This window comes from Amblyomma maculatum, chromosome 1, assembly GCF_055883805.1.
Source record: "Amblyomma maculatum isolate TAMU_Amacu chromosome 1, ASM5588380v1, whole genome shotgun sequence".
NCBI lineage: Eukaryota > Metazoa > Arthropoda > Arachnida > Ixodida > Ixodidae > Amblyomma > Amblyomma maculatum.
The window spans coordinates 136373220-136387494 of NC_139344.1; the positions used below are offsets into that span (position 1 = coordinate 136373220).

Consider the following 14275-nt stretch of genomic DNA (forward strand, 5'->3'; position numbering starts at 1 on the left):
ATATGCTAGCTGAGCTTTACACAAATGCACCATTCCTGAAAACATGCTAAGTGCATAGGCATACCAGCATGCAAGGTTGTAAAAAAAGCATTTTTTTTGCCTTTATTGCAAAAACTGCATGAATAAATAGTCTACACTAAAAAAAATATCGATGTTAAGGAATGGCATGGTAAAATGCAGGCCAACTGGAGTATTAAGAATCTACTTGAATAATTTTTTTAATTATCCTTGGTTGTGACAGCTCTTCCCTTGGGGAGGTGGTGGAGGAAAAGGTATTTATTGAAACCTAATATTTCGGAATTAGCGAGATGATCGAGTTCTGTGTGGGCGGCCTCCGCAGGCCGGGATTCCAGGAGCAGTTACTATCCTGTGCATTTGCTCGATCAGCTGTTGCTAGTCTTTCAGGCCTAAGATGGAAAGAGCAGGCTGGGCTCCTCCTGCAATAGAAGGGAAAATGAAATTCAAGTTATCTGTGCTGAACTTTGATTACACATCTCCAAGGGCAACTGCCAGTTTCTCTCAATTGCTTTTTCCAGATGGCACTGTACGCATGCATCTCCATTCAGAACTGTCACATACTATATAGAAAGGTCATATAACTGCAGCAAAACCCATGCAGAATAACAAAAGATACAAACGTAGTTTGACCAGAACCTGGCATTCAGTATTTTAATGTTTTTATGTCGTCTCTTTGAACATGCCACTCTGAACAAACATGGCATGTTATGCTTGCTGCTATGCGCCCTCAGCAATGCCCAAGACATGGAGTGCACATGCAGAGATATTAAGCATAAAGGATGCTGTATATGAACATAAAGCACAGCCAGAGCATTGCAGTATTACACAGGTACGCATTGGCGGCAGAAACCTGCATTTTGAGCGGTTTAACAGGCAGATTTCTAGTCATTGTTCCTGCTCTGAAAAGAAGTGATCAATAATAACATCATTTAAAATTGTTACCTTTTTGTTCTGTAAACTGCACATTTCGCTGGTTTCCATGTACCCTCTACTGAAGACATTCCCTGGGCGTGTCGGGGGTATATCGACATCAACATCTAGGCTACAAGCGTCTAGAAAGCGTCTCCTTAGAGCAGCTGCGACGAATTAACTTATCTGATAACATGCAAGCTGCTGCAGCAGAATAAAGATAGACATTTGACATGTGGCTAAAGCCCAATGTGGAAGCATAGCCCGCCGCAGTGATTGCGCAGTGTTCATGCTTCTACAAGAGTTAAAAATAAAGTTATTTGTTTACCCACAGCGCTATATGTGACATTACAATAGCAAGGCTTATAGTTACACAAAACACAAAAAGCTGATAACCACAAGCTCCTGATGTATTACCGGCAGCATGCAGCATGGATGTATGTCATGGATTTCTCAACTATGCACAACAAATTACAAAAAAAAATAATGGTATTTATAAATGCAGCCAGCTGTTCACAAGAAACACTGTAGCTTTTTTATGGGGAAGGTAGTGGGCGCCAAAGAAACTGCCCCTGTAAAGGCGCCTAATTTGCCCCTATGTAATATCGGGGACAAGCGTGTGGACTACACAAACTGCAATCAAAGCACATAACTTTCACATCGACCAGGGACCATACTTGTCGATGTGAAAGTTGAACGTTAGTTCTTTCATGTGTGCAAGAGAAATAAGGTCACAATTCGTTTACATCGCGATTCTAGTCCAAAATCTACAGACATACTGTCCAGACTTTCGCCCCCGCAGTATAAGTCACCACTTGGGTAAGAGATTAGTAAAAGAAGTGTATAAAAGACATTAGTGCTGTTGGACAGCCATAGCTATAAAAATGGCATCGACATTGGACTACTACCTTAAGGCAGGGCCTAGGGCATTACAAAAGCAAGAGTTAGTGTCCGCTGATCCTCATTTGAACGAACAAAAAGAGGGGGGGGAAGAAATCTACCTCAATTACATGTTTTGAGTGACACCAAGCCGCAGTTAGTATTAAAGATATCACACAGTTTTGTGGAAAATTTGGGAGCGCTTTGCAGCTTTCTTACAGGATTGAACAAAAGAGCTCACCATCTTCAGAAAGGCACATTATATAGAAATGAAAATAGTGAATTTACTGCATCTGGCCACAACAACTTGCACACGGAGAGGAAGATGAACTGAAAATTTTATACATGAATGTACGTATTTACAACAGGTGAAACAATGACTATGATCTATGCCGAAGAGTAAAGAGATCAAAATCTAGCTCAGAACGAGTTCTCCAGGCCGCGGGGCCGTTTCATTAACTTCGGGACTTCGCCCACATTTCTTCTCCCCGATGACAACGAACTCACACATGACTGGCTAACAAACATTTTGGCATGTCTTTCCACTTTCATAAGTTCTTCACCCTCTCCCTAATACAAGCAATGCAAAAGGGACAACAAATTCGTTTCACAACAAACGGAATTTAGAGAATGGACCTCGAAATGATTGGCTCACTAGGTCACATGCCAAACTCTCTCCCCTAGGAAAAAAAAAAAAGAAAATAAATAATTAGAACCCATCAAAACGGTGTCCCACGTGCGCAACCATTGCCCAAAGCTTGCATCCTTGGCGGCTCCTTTTACAGGGTAATTATTGCAATTATTGGCGTCCGAGTCAGCACCATTGCGGACCACATCAGAAGAGCCAACCCACATCATACCGTCACTGTTACACACTTGCCCTTTTTCAACGCCGCTATCTCCCACCATTGTTAACATCCAGGGTTGGAATCCTCAACGAGACCCCACTCAGCGCGCCTGCACTGAATAATTGTCACTTTTATGGGCTCCCCAACAAGGAAGAGGGCCTTACACCCTTCAACCTGACAGTGTTTTTTCTTTGAACGATAAGCAGTTCTTCCAAAAGAGGTGCTCGTTTCAAAGCTGTGCTGCCTCCGGGTGATGGGTCCAGTCAGCGTACTAAGGATCCCTTAGTACGCTTAGTACTAAGGACCCCTTAGTTGTATACTGTTCGTAAAGCTCCTTAAATAAAAATGAGCCCCCTACATGAGACAGCAACGAGAACAAACTGCCTGTCCCCGCGTCTTCGAGTGCGACAGCAAAGTCCTCGGAAGAGGGGACTTCTTTCCTTCTCTGCCTACGTTTCCGTTAAGCACTGTAGCTGCTGTAGCTGCCTATCTGTGCGCGTCTCTCCGCCTCCTGTCCAAGGGCAAGTGGGAGACGGCCGCAGCTGGGCACTGAACAGGTGACCCAAAAAAGAGCAGACTAATAATGGTGCCTAGCATACCCACCGATCCCTTACAGAAATCATTAAAGAAATGAAAGCAACACATCAGATAACACTACAATGTTTCTAAGTACAAAGTCGACAACTCCAAGTCATATAAATATATGTACATCTCCGCACATTAACTAGACAGAAACAGTGCAGAGTAAACTAGTAATTCAGTGTCTAGCAACACTATTAAAAGGGGATAAAGGCCACGGGGGGCTATGATTATTAGTACCGTTTTGCCTTTAAACTACAATAATATACTTGTTGCAAGCTTAAAACCAAAGATTCACGCCTGTCCCACCCACAGCAATGGAACACACATCTGACTCAAGTCTGCAGAGAAAGAGCAAGCTAGACTATTGCAGACGCACCCTTGGTTATTTTTCTGGCATTTCTGAGGGTGAAGAATCTGACTTGTCAGTACCATGTATACGAATAAGAACCCTATGACAGTAAATGCATCAAATTTTCTGAAGTGGCTTTTCTTTGCTGACCACATATGAGGTGAGCTATAATTTATCCAACTTGGCCTAGGTTTATTCTATGAATAACAAAGCTATAGCAGGTACACAGTCGTCCACTCAGGCTGAACATGCGAGTGCGTGGCATCCACTTTTTGAGATGCCACTGCATCCATCGCAGCTGCACACCGTAGCGAAGAGGCAGACAGCGTGAAGTACCAGCCTCTAGTCCCTCTACCACCACTGGGGTCCCAAACTAGGGACCCCTTGTTTTTGTCAGGACAGGCCCCCTCAGGGTCAGCTAGTAACCTCCTGTATTTGTATCTGATGGCAATGTTTTCCACCACCACCCACAATACGCAGCTGCGCATCATAGCAGATGTGAAGCAACAGCTCCTGGTCCTTCTGTGCATAAGCCACTTTGCCTTGATGCATGCCTGCGCACCATAGTAAAGAGGCAGACGACATGACACAGCAGCTCATGGTACCTTTACACATGAGCCCCCCATTGTACTTCGATACGCACCATAGCAAATATACACACTACGCCACACAGCTGCTCCTGGTCCCTCTATGCATAAGCCATTTTGCCTCAATACGCACCTGCGTACCTGAGCGAAGAGGCAGACGTGAAGCTGCAGCTCCTGGACCCTACATGCACAAGCCACTTAGCATCAATGCACGGCTGTGCACTGTAGTAAAGAGGCGAAGGACGTTAAGCAGCAGCTCCTGGTCCCTCTACACATCAGCCATTTTGCCTCAATGCGCATCTGCACACCGTAACAAACAGCCAGATGTGACAAAGAAGCTCCTGGTTTCTCTACAAATAAACCACTTTGCCTCAATGCACGTCTGCACACCGGAGCAAAGAGGCAGATGACGTGAAGCTGGAGCGGCTGGTCCCTCTACGCACAAGCCACTTAGCCTTGATGCATGGCTGTGACGGATGCATTGCTATTTTGCAAACTGCATGCCACACATTCCCATTCAAGCTAAGAGTGGACGACTGTGTCCAATGACAAAAAGTAACATGGTGGACAATGTAAAAAGAATTTGCTGCATAAAGTTTGTTGAAACCAGTTCTACATCCTACATGTAAACAAGCTAAAACCTTAATGTCGAAGGGATGTCCTGTGTGTTTAAAATCATCACGCTCAAACAACTTCAACACTGACAATCATGATTCAATATTAATAATATAGATAATGATACAATACTCACTTTTAGCCATACCAAAGAAATGAGAATGCAAAGGGATGTTGCTGTTTTTCCCCCGTGGATGACAGTTTTCCATGTTCAAAGTGCTGCTTCCTGTTGGCCTACGAAATCGGCTACAGCAAATGGCATCTGAAAAATTTTTGGAAGCCTCATGCTAGTCTTCAACGAGAAAAGCATTGCCATACAGAAGCAGAACACAAATACTTTTACAATACATTAAAAGCACCAACTGCGGTGCTGTTTTTAGGATGAGTAGGTAGAGGTTTTGCTGTAGCAAGCCAAATGTTAGCCTTCAATAAGGAAAGCATTCCCATACAGAAACAGAACACAAAATCTTTTACAACACATTAAAAGCATCAATTGCACAAATGCTTGTAAGATGACCACGTACAGGTTTCTGCTATAGCCCGCATCATGTGACCAGCGGTTATCAGAAGCCTTGTATGTGAGCATGATGCCCTAGATTCAATTTATGGCTATCACTGTATTAACAAGCATGGGTTTAAAGCTACTTTAATATGATAATCTAAGAACATGGTAAGAGCTTTCAGTGCGACACATAAGCTCAGTATCATGCACTATAAGGTGCTGCATGGCTCTAGTGCAGCTTTGGCATTATCTCGCAGTCAATAATGCAGTGCAGTTCTGAGGAGCCTTTGAATATCTGTAAGGTCAAAGCAACAACAATTTTGTTTTCATCTCACTTTTGCTCAACTCTTTTTTTTTTTTTTTTTTTTTTTTTTTTTTGAGCCCGCGGCTTGCATGGCCTCCCAGTACGCCTGTTTTGCATAAAAGAAGGCGTTGCAGGCACCAGAGCTCACAGCCCAACTGTATCGCGGCGGCGGTATGTCAAATTCGTGCCAGAACAGCGCAGAACAACGGGTCAAGAAAAAGACAAGTGCTGACTTTTTTTTTTTCTCTCATCTCCTTGTGCGGTTGTTCTGCGCGGTTCGGTCCCACATGCATAACCAACATGCGCAAGGTGCTGTCCTAGTTTGTCAAAGCTGAAGGAGAGTACTAAACCTTTAGTTATTTAGTAGCTACAGCCGTTCCTTCTAGAAACTGTAGTTGCCGTAAAGCTCGAGAGAGAAAGATCAGCGGCTGTCCATTAAAAAAAAAAAAAAAAAAAAAAAAAAACTCGCGACGTTTTCACAAGTGTAGGCATGTCGCACGATAGGCTCGAGGAGTGCAAAAGTTTTCTCGTATAGTTTTTACAACTCAGCACGTTGCGCATGGTTAACAAATTAACTCCTTTAAAGCTCGGGCAGGCACTCCTTTATCAGAGACAGAGAAGTTGCGCTGCTTACTGGCGCAGCGTCCAGTAATGCCGAAAAGATGGCCCTCAGACTTGAGGCTGCACTTTAGTTAGTCGGCGCGGAGCCATCCTGTCAGTCTCGCCTAAAACACTCGACCGTTCGGCTGCTGTACAGAGCTGTTTCCTTACGCAAAAGCTCACCACTATCGGTGCATCGAAAAGTTCAACTAAAGAAACAAAAGTTCGGTGAAATACTTACTTTGAAATCAGCGGGTGAACAAAGTGTGCCAGCCGCACCAAGCCACAGCAAAAACAATGCTAGCAGTGCATTACAGCCGTAGGTATTTGTAACTGCGCAGAAAACGCAGAACACGGAAACGTGAAGCCATCTTCCATGACTAAACTTCAACTTGTCAGGTGGATTGGATTGGCTCATTTCAGATTTTTTTGAGGATAGGTTCGGTTTCGTTCTTTCTGAGCTTGCAGCTTGCTGCGTCTATTCAGCCACTGATTAAAATTTCACCGAAGCATCATGATAGAAACATGTTTAATGGTCATTTAACTTTTAATCAAAAATTTTGGATGGAAGAATTCAACGATGAAACATGCGGAAAATAAAAAGAACTGTTTAATGGAAACGCTTTCTATCGCATCGATTCGCTCTGGCATCATATAATGCAGACTTGACGGCATTACTGATTTATACGCAGTTCAGACGAGCACGACGACTACAAACTATATCATAGCTGTGTAAAAGCAAATCCAGTGGCGGACGTACGGCGGCTGTCCGCTGGGCGAACGGATTCGACCATCCGCTTTCGTACGTACGCCGGAATTCCGGCGGACGTCCGAAATCGGCCGCCGAGTTGCGGCCGAGTTCGGTTGTCCGTCGGACGTCAGTGGCCGTCTGGGGCTCGTTTAAAGTAGCTGACTGCCTACGAGTCCAAAGCAGACAATGGGGATTTTTTTTATGTTTATTGTTGGTATTTGACAGCAATTAGTCTTATGGTCATTATCAGGATAGGGAATATTAAACGCAAAGCGGAAGGAAAAACCAACAGTAAACATAAAAAAAAAAATCCCCAACGTTTGCGTTGGAGTCGTATAGGCTGTCAGCTCCTTTAAACGTGTGTGTGTATATATATATATATATATGCACACACTTCTCTGATCGCAAGGCTATGATGATTCCACTGAGCTCGAAAGCTTCACCTGAGATAAATGTCAACAGCTACATGACTTTCCATGTGTTGTGTCACATCAAAAGAAATTGCTACCGTGGACAATAAATGAAAGGCAAACGGAAACGAACAATCTGTCATATTTCTTTAAATAGGCGAGAACATGTAAAAAATGTAAGCTGTTTCGCATATGCCATATGAATCCAATTAATAGCGCTGGATAGCGTTGCCATTATAAAATGATACAATTCTTCAGTTCTATTCACAATTGCCGTGTAAGCAGGGGCGTATAGTAAAAAAAAAAAGGGGGGTAGGGGGCTTAGAGAGCTTAACCCCTCCCCCCCCCCCCCCTCCCCTTAATTTATTTTCGTGTCGTCATGCAAAGACATGTACGTCCCTCTCTCATCGCCTGTTTTGAAAATCCTCCAACCATCAATCGGACGCTACGGAACCAGCTCAACTCCTGCAGGGGTGGCGCAGGGATTGTAGACGAGGAGGGCAAATACGGGAGTGGAGGAGAAGGTGCTGAAAAAAAAAAGGGGGGGGGGGGGGGGGGGGGCAGCTGCAGTAGTATTACTAGTAGAAAACGTTTATTAGCCAGGAAAATAAAAGAATCAAGGAAAAATTACAATGATTGGAGTTTCATTTCAAAACTCCACTGGCCTTGGCTGCCGCTCTAGCCTGTGCAACGAGTGCGCGCTGGTGCCTCGATGCCTTTCGCCTCCGCTTTCAAGGTGAGGACACCCTTTGTAGCACCACGGCCGGTTTCGAGGAAAAGCGCGCTTCTCTTAAAAAGAGCGCGCGCTCTCCATCGAGACCGGCCGTGGCCGTGGTCCCACACCGCGTCGCCGTTTCCGCTACCGGCGGCATGTTGGGTCCTACTCGTCAGTTGCGTGCGGCGGGGGTTCTCCGCAGTTGTGCGGCAACTGAAATAATGCGAATAACCTGAAATAAAAAACGACATTTTTTTATTTGTTCTTGGCAGTAATGTTCTGGCAGTTTCAAGAATGATCTTTACATGATGCAGCGGTTGTAGTTGCCTTGATAAATTCCACACAAACATGCTGCATTTGTTGTTTGAGCATGAGGACTTCTCAAAACGCCGCGATAGTGTTTCTGCAATGTGCCAACAGCGTGGAGGATCTTACAAATGTAACTATCTTTGTGCTGTTTAAACCCACTCTTACACCGTTCATTCAGATATCTTCCGTGTGTCTCATTACAGTATGATATCTGAGGTATAGTCAACGCAGCAAATGTAGTTTTTTTTCTTCCAAGCCATCCTTCTCCGGGGTGGACTGAGGACAAATCTGAATCAAGGGGGGCATGTTTTCTCAAGTTCTCTTAGTCGCATATATATGTTCGAAACAATATCTTGCAGACGGCTGGGTTTCCTCCAAATAGAGAGGTTTGGTCGTGAATTAGCAGTATGATGGCTTGCGGGATTGTCGTTGCTGTGTTGCCTTTTCTAAGATAAATTTAAATAAAGCGTTATTTTTCTTTTTATAAATAGCCTGGTGTACAAGAATCCGACCGAATGCGGGTGGAGTTGATTATTCAAGAAAAAAGCTACTTTTTAGAAGGAAACGCGTGACTAGTTTCTCTTCATCTGCGTTTCTTCCATTTTGCCTATAAAAGGGCACCAGACTTGATTTTTGTCGAGTCAATGTAAACATATCTAATGATAAAGAAAACCCCTGAAGGCGACTGGATTACCAAGAAACCTGATAAAAAAAGACCCTCATTGCTACACTTTCTGAATATTGTTTTCCTGGCCGTGCTCCTGCAACTATCAGAGGAAGCAGGAGAACTTGCCGCCTATGTAGCCTGTGCAGTGCGGAACCATCCGCTCTCGCTTGTAATGCCGGACGAGGCAAATGCGTGTGGGATAGATAAAAACCAAGTTATGATCATAAAGCGCACAGAAAGAAGGCATTCAGGAAGGCGACAGACAAGCTTTCATTACCACTGTAGTCATTAGATCAGCAAGAAAAATAGAGAAATCCCAAGAGTTCAGCACAGACACGTCATGCGTGAAGAATTTTGATCATGCCAATGGCCTGTGACGCCAACAAAAGGAAGTCCTTTTTCTTACCTTCCGCCGTCTCTCTTATACTGCAATGGGTAAGGGGGTTACTTTTACCTACTGGCATCATTAGAATAAACTTAGTGAGGTATAGGGTGAAAAAATCGAAGGGAGCAGGTGGAAGGGGGTGGTGGTCTGAGTGCCTTTGTGAACTGCACAAAATGCAGTGATGAGAGCTTAAGATACACACTTGATAGCAAAAGCCCCTATTTAATGCGGCCATTTTACCGGGAAACGCCTTCTTCTTCAGGTTACTGAAATCCTTGGTAAATTGAGGTGTTGCCTGGTAGGTTACATCTGCACCGGTTAAAACGACGAAGATATGACGAACAAAGAGATTGCAAATAGCAAATTCGTGGGAATGTCTTTACCAACAATCTCCCAAATTGCCTTTGACATAATTTGACAGCTGCGAGAGCATGACACGTTTTCGAGCCTGCTCATCAGCGCATGTGAATCAGGTCTTGTGGACAAAACAGGAGACTTCTGATAGCCTTGTACAGAAAGTGTAACTCGGAACGAGGAGTTTCATTTGTGTAGGTGTGCTGGAGGGCAGAAAAAGCGAAACATCGGCTGAAATTACATTGCACTTAGCCACAGATGACCATCACACACATTTCATAAATAAAATACTTATAAAATATATAACTAGTATTCAGATATTCCAACATAAATGCTATACACAGGATCTCGAGAACATTCCTGTCACTATCTCAAACTAGCTCCTGTCGCTATCTGAAAATGTTCTCGAAACAGCTCTCTTACGTACTGACTACTTTTGGTCTACTAGAAAAAGACGTTCACGCTAAGTCCCATAGGAATCGAAATTTTGACTATCACAGGTGAACAAACTGCGACGGGGTATGCTGCTCATATCAGAATGTAAAGACTGTTCTCAAGGCAAAGAGCTTCTGGGCAAATGACCAACAAAATATGACAGAATTTAACGCAACTAGCTTCGTTTCACAGCTACAATACTCTCTGATACCATCTTGCCTTGATAGAACATCAAATTTTCGGAAATTCGCACGATCAGTTCAGTTCAGTCGTGTCCGACTCTTTGTGACCCTATGAACCATGTCATGCCATGCTTTCCGGTCTCTCACTATCTTCCTAACATCACATAACTTCATCTGCAGTGCCTCGAGGATGCCATCTAACCATCGCGTTCGCTGCCTACCCCTTCTCCGGCGACCCTCAACTTTTCCCAACATCAAATCTTTCTCCGGCGACTCCTCTCTTGTAATCAGATGACCAAAGTAGCTGAGCTTTAACTTTAGAATTTGACCCTCCAATGAGCAGTCAGGGTTTATGGTCGACAATATCGACTGATTTGATCTTCTGGCAGTCCAAGGAACTCTCAAGAGTCTTCGCCAACACCACAATTCAAACGCGTCAATTCTTTGGCGGTCAGCCTTTTTCACAGTCCAACTCTCGCATCCATACATCACAACTGGAAAGACCATAGCACGAGTAATACGGATCTTGGTTGGCAGACTAATGTCTCTGCTCTTTACTAGGCGGTCAAGGCTAACCATTGCTCTCTTTCCCAGAAGCAGGCGTCTCCTAATTTCATGGCTGCAGTCTCCTTCCGAGGTAATCTTGGAGCCCAAGAATAGAAAATCTGTCACAGCTTCCACTTATTGTCCCTTGATGCTCCAGGACTTGATAGGGCAAGACGCCATGATCTTTGTCTTTTTAATGTTCAGTTTAAGCCCAAACTTCTCACTCTCTTCTTGTATGCGCATCAGAAGTCTCTTCAGTTCCACTTCACTTTCTGCCATTAAAGTGGTATCATCCGCATATCTAAGGTTGTTGATACGTTTTCCAGCAATCTTCACTCCAGCTGAACACTCGTCCAGACCGGCCTTCCTCATGATGCACTCTGCATATAGGTTAAATAGGCAGGGTGACAGTATGCAGCCTTGCCTCACTCCTTTCTCAATTGGAAACCAATCAGTAAGACCATGCCCAGTTCTGACTGTGGCCTCTTGTCCTTCATACAGGTTCCTGAGGAGACAGATGAGGTGCATTGGAACTCCCATCTCTTGGAGAGCTTGCCACAATCTGCTGTGATCTACGCAGTCAAACGCTTTCGCATAATCAATAAAGCAGAAGTAGATGGGTTTCTGGAACTCTCTTGCTTTTTTAATGATCCAGCGAAGGTTGGCAATTTGGTCTCTAGTTCCTCTGCCCTTGCGAAACCCAGCTTGCACGTCCGGAAGCTCCCGATCCACATACTGCTGCAGCCTACCTTGGAGGATCTTCAACATCACCTTGCTAGCATGCGAAATAAGCGCGATCGTGCGGTAGTTGGAACAATCTTTGGCACTGCCTTTCTTTGGAATGGGGATGTAAACTGACCTCCTCCAATCCTGTGGCCACTGTAGGGTTGTCCAAATCTTCTGACATAATGTATGCAGAATGTTAACAGCGTCATGGTTGAGATTTTGAAGCAACTCAGCTGGAATGCCATCAATTCCGCTAGCTTTGTTCTTAGCAAGGCTTGCTAAGGCCCATTCAACTTCACTCTTCAGGATGCCTGGCTCGAGATCAGTAATCACAACCGTCTTATGTTGGGTTTGCACATTCGGGTCCTTCTTGTACAGTTCTTCTGTGTATTCCTGCCACCTCTTCTTTATCTCTGAGGCTTCAGTGAGGTCCTTGCCTCGTTTGTCCTTTATCACGCCCAGCTTAGCACAGAAGCTTCCTTTGATATCTTTGATTGTCTTATACAGAGCTCTTGTGTTCCTTAATTGGCTGTTGTCCTCAACTGCTTGGCACTGTATGTTCAGGAAGGCATTCTTATCTCTCCTTGCTATTTTCTGAAAATCCGCATTGAGAGCCTTGTATCTTTCTCTTTCCCCCATAACTTTTGCCATCCTCCTTTCCTCAGCTATTTGCAAAGCCTCTTTAGATAACTAGTTTGCTTTCGTGCATTTCTTTTGCTTCGGAACTACCTTAGTAGCAACTTCTTATATTATATCACGAACATCAGTCCACATCTCTTCGGGCTCTCTGTCTTCTAGATCTAATTCTTGAAATCGATTCCTCACTTCCACAGCATATTCTAATGGAATTTGATCCAGATCATACCTGAAAGGCCTTCTAGTTTTCTGCGTTTTCCTCAATCGAAGCTTAATTTTGGCAACAAGAAGCTGGTGATTGGTGCCACAATCGGCCCCAGGCCTTGTTTTTACTGCTTGTATAGCGCTTCTCCATCTCTGCCGGCAAAGAATATAATCGATCTGATTCCTGTACAGACCGTCCGGTGAAGTCCATGTGTACAGGCGCCTCTTGTGCTGTTGAAAATGAGTATTCGCTATGGTGAGGTTGTTTTCTTGACAAAACTCTACTAGCCTCTGCCCAGCTTCATTTGGCTCGCCAAGACCGAACTTGCCTATAATTCCGGATATTTCTTCACTCCCGACCTTAGCATTCCAGTCTCCTATGAGAAAAACGACATCTGAAGATGGGGTGCGGTCTAAAAGGCATTGTAGGTCCGCATAAAATCTCTCAGCGTCAGCTTATTCAGCAGTAGTGGTCGGTGCATAGACTTGGATAACTGTTATGTTGAAAGGGTGACCTTGGATCCGAAGTGAAATCATTCGGTCATTTTTGGGGTTGTACCCTAGCACTGCTTTGCCCATTCTTCTGTTTACTATGAGAGCGACCCCATTCCTTCTCTTGGATTCGTGCCCACAATAAAAGACATAATGGTCGCCGGAGTTAAATTCTCCCATTCCGGTCCACTTGAGCTCGCTGATACCCAAGATATCAATGTGCAATCTGTCCATTTCTCGCTTGACAACATCCAGTTTACCTTGCGACATAGATCTTACATTCCATGTTGCTATGTGATATATCTCCTTGCAACATCGGACTTTCCGGTCGCTTCCCGACACATACACAACTGAGCGTCCTTTTGGCTTTAGCCCAGCCGCTTCATTCGTTCTGGAGCTACTAGGAATCGCCCTTTGTTCATCCCCAGTAACATGTGGGACGCCTTCCAACCTGGGGGGTTCATCTTCCGGCGCCATATCTTTCATGGTATTGTGACTGGCCATAGGGTTTTCTTGGCAGGAAATACTGGAGTGGGTTGCCATTACCTTCTCCAGTGAATCACATTTTGTCAGAACTCTCCGCCGTGTTGCATCAATTGTTCAGCAGACGTTGTTTGGGGTCAGGTCTTATTTTGTGGTCGGAGTCTTCAGAACGTTTGGCTATGGTGTTGCGTTCTCTAAACAAGTTCCTTACATCATTCTTATGTTGCCGAATTCTTTCCATTAGGTATTTGTTTTGCCAGTGTTGCAGTCGCCGCGGGAAATTTTGTGAACAATGCCTTGGGGTCTTTTCTAAATGGTGGCACTCCTACACTAACCTCTGAATGAATAGCATACAGTCAAGCTTCTATATCTATCAAGAAGCGATATTTAAAAATCATGTTTAATTGAAGAAAATGTTGAAAAGTGAATTGGGACTCGGGGCTTGAAATTTACTTGCTAAGTTATTTTATAGTTATAATTCAAACATTATTTTAATGTGTAGAAGATTATATTAAAACATTAAAACAACACTTCTTTGTAACATTAAAATAATGTTTAAGATACAGCACAAACATTAATTATATGCAACAAAAGATTCAAATGTCAGCATTAGTAAAATGCTTCTTTTGAATGTTCTACTAATGTTATTATGTGTCAAAACAGGCAACACTGAGGCAACATACACAACACTGTTATAAAATTATTCTAATGTTTGGTGCTACCTGGGCAGCAGCTTCGTTTGCAGCGGAATTCCACAAATTATGCTTCATTCTATAACCATGTCATT

At 43.9% G+C, this 14275-nt stretch overlaps 1 long non-coding RNA gene across 2 annotated transcripts; it reads right to left on the minus strand.

Moving 5' to 3' along the window:
• Nucleotides 1-261: 261 nt before the first annotated feature.
• Nucleotides 262-7049, minus strand: LOC146204008 (uncharacterized). Of its 2 annotated transcripts, XR_014703943.1 has the most exons (3): nucleotides 6435-6592; nucleotides 4924-5049; nucleotides 262-437 (listed from the first exon to the last, which is right to left on the minus strand). It is a non-coding gene; the product is annotated as an uncharacterized LOC146204008 (long non-coding RNA). The 2 variants fall into 2 exon arrangements; XR_014703942.1 differs by having other exon boundaries at nucleotides 4924-7049.
• Between the last annotated feature and the right edge of the window lie 7226 nt (nucleotides 7050-14275).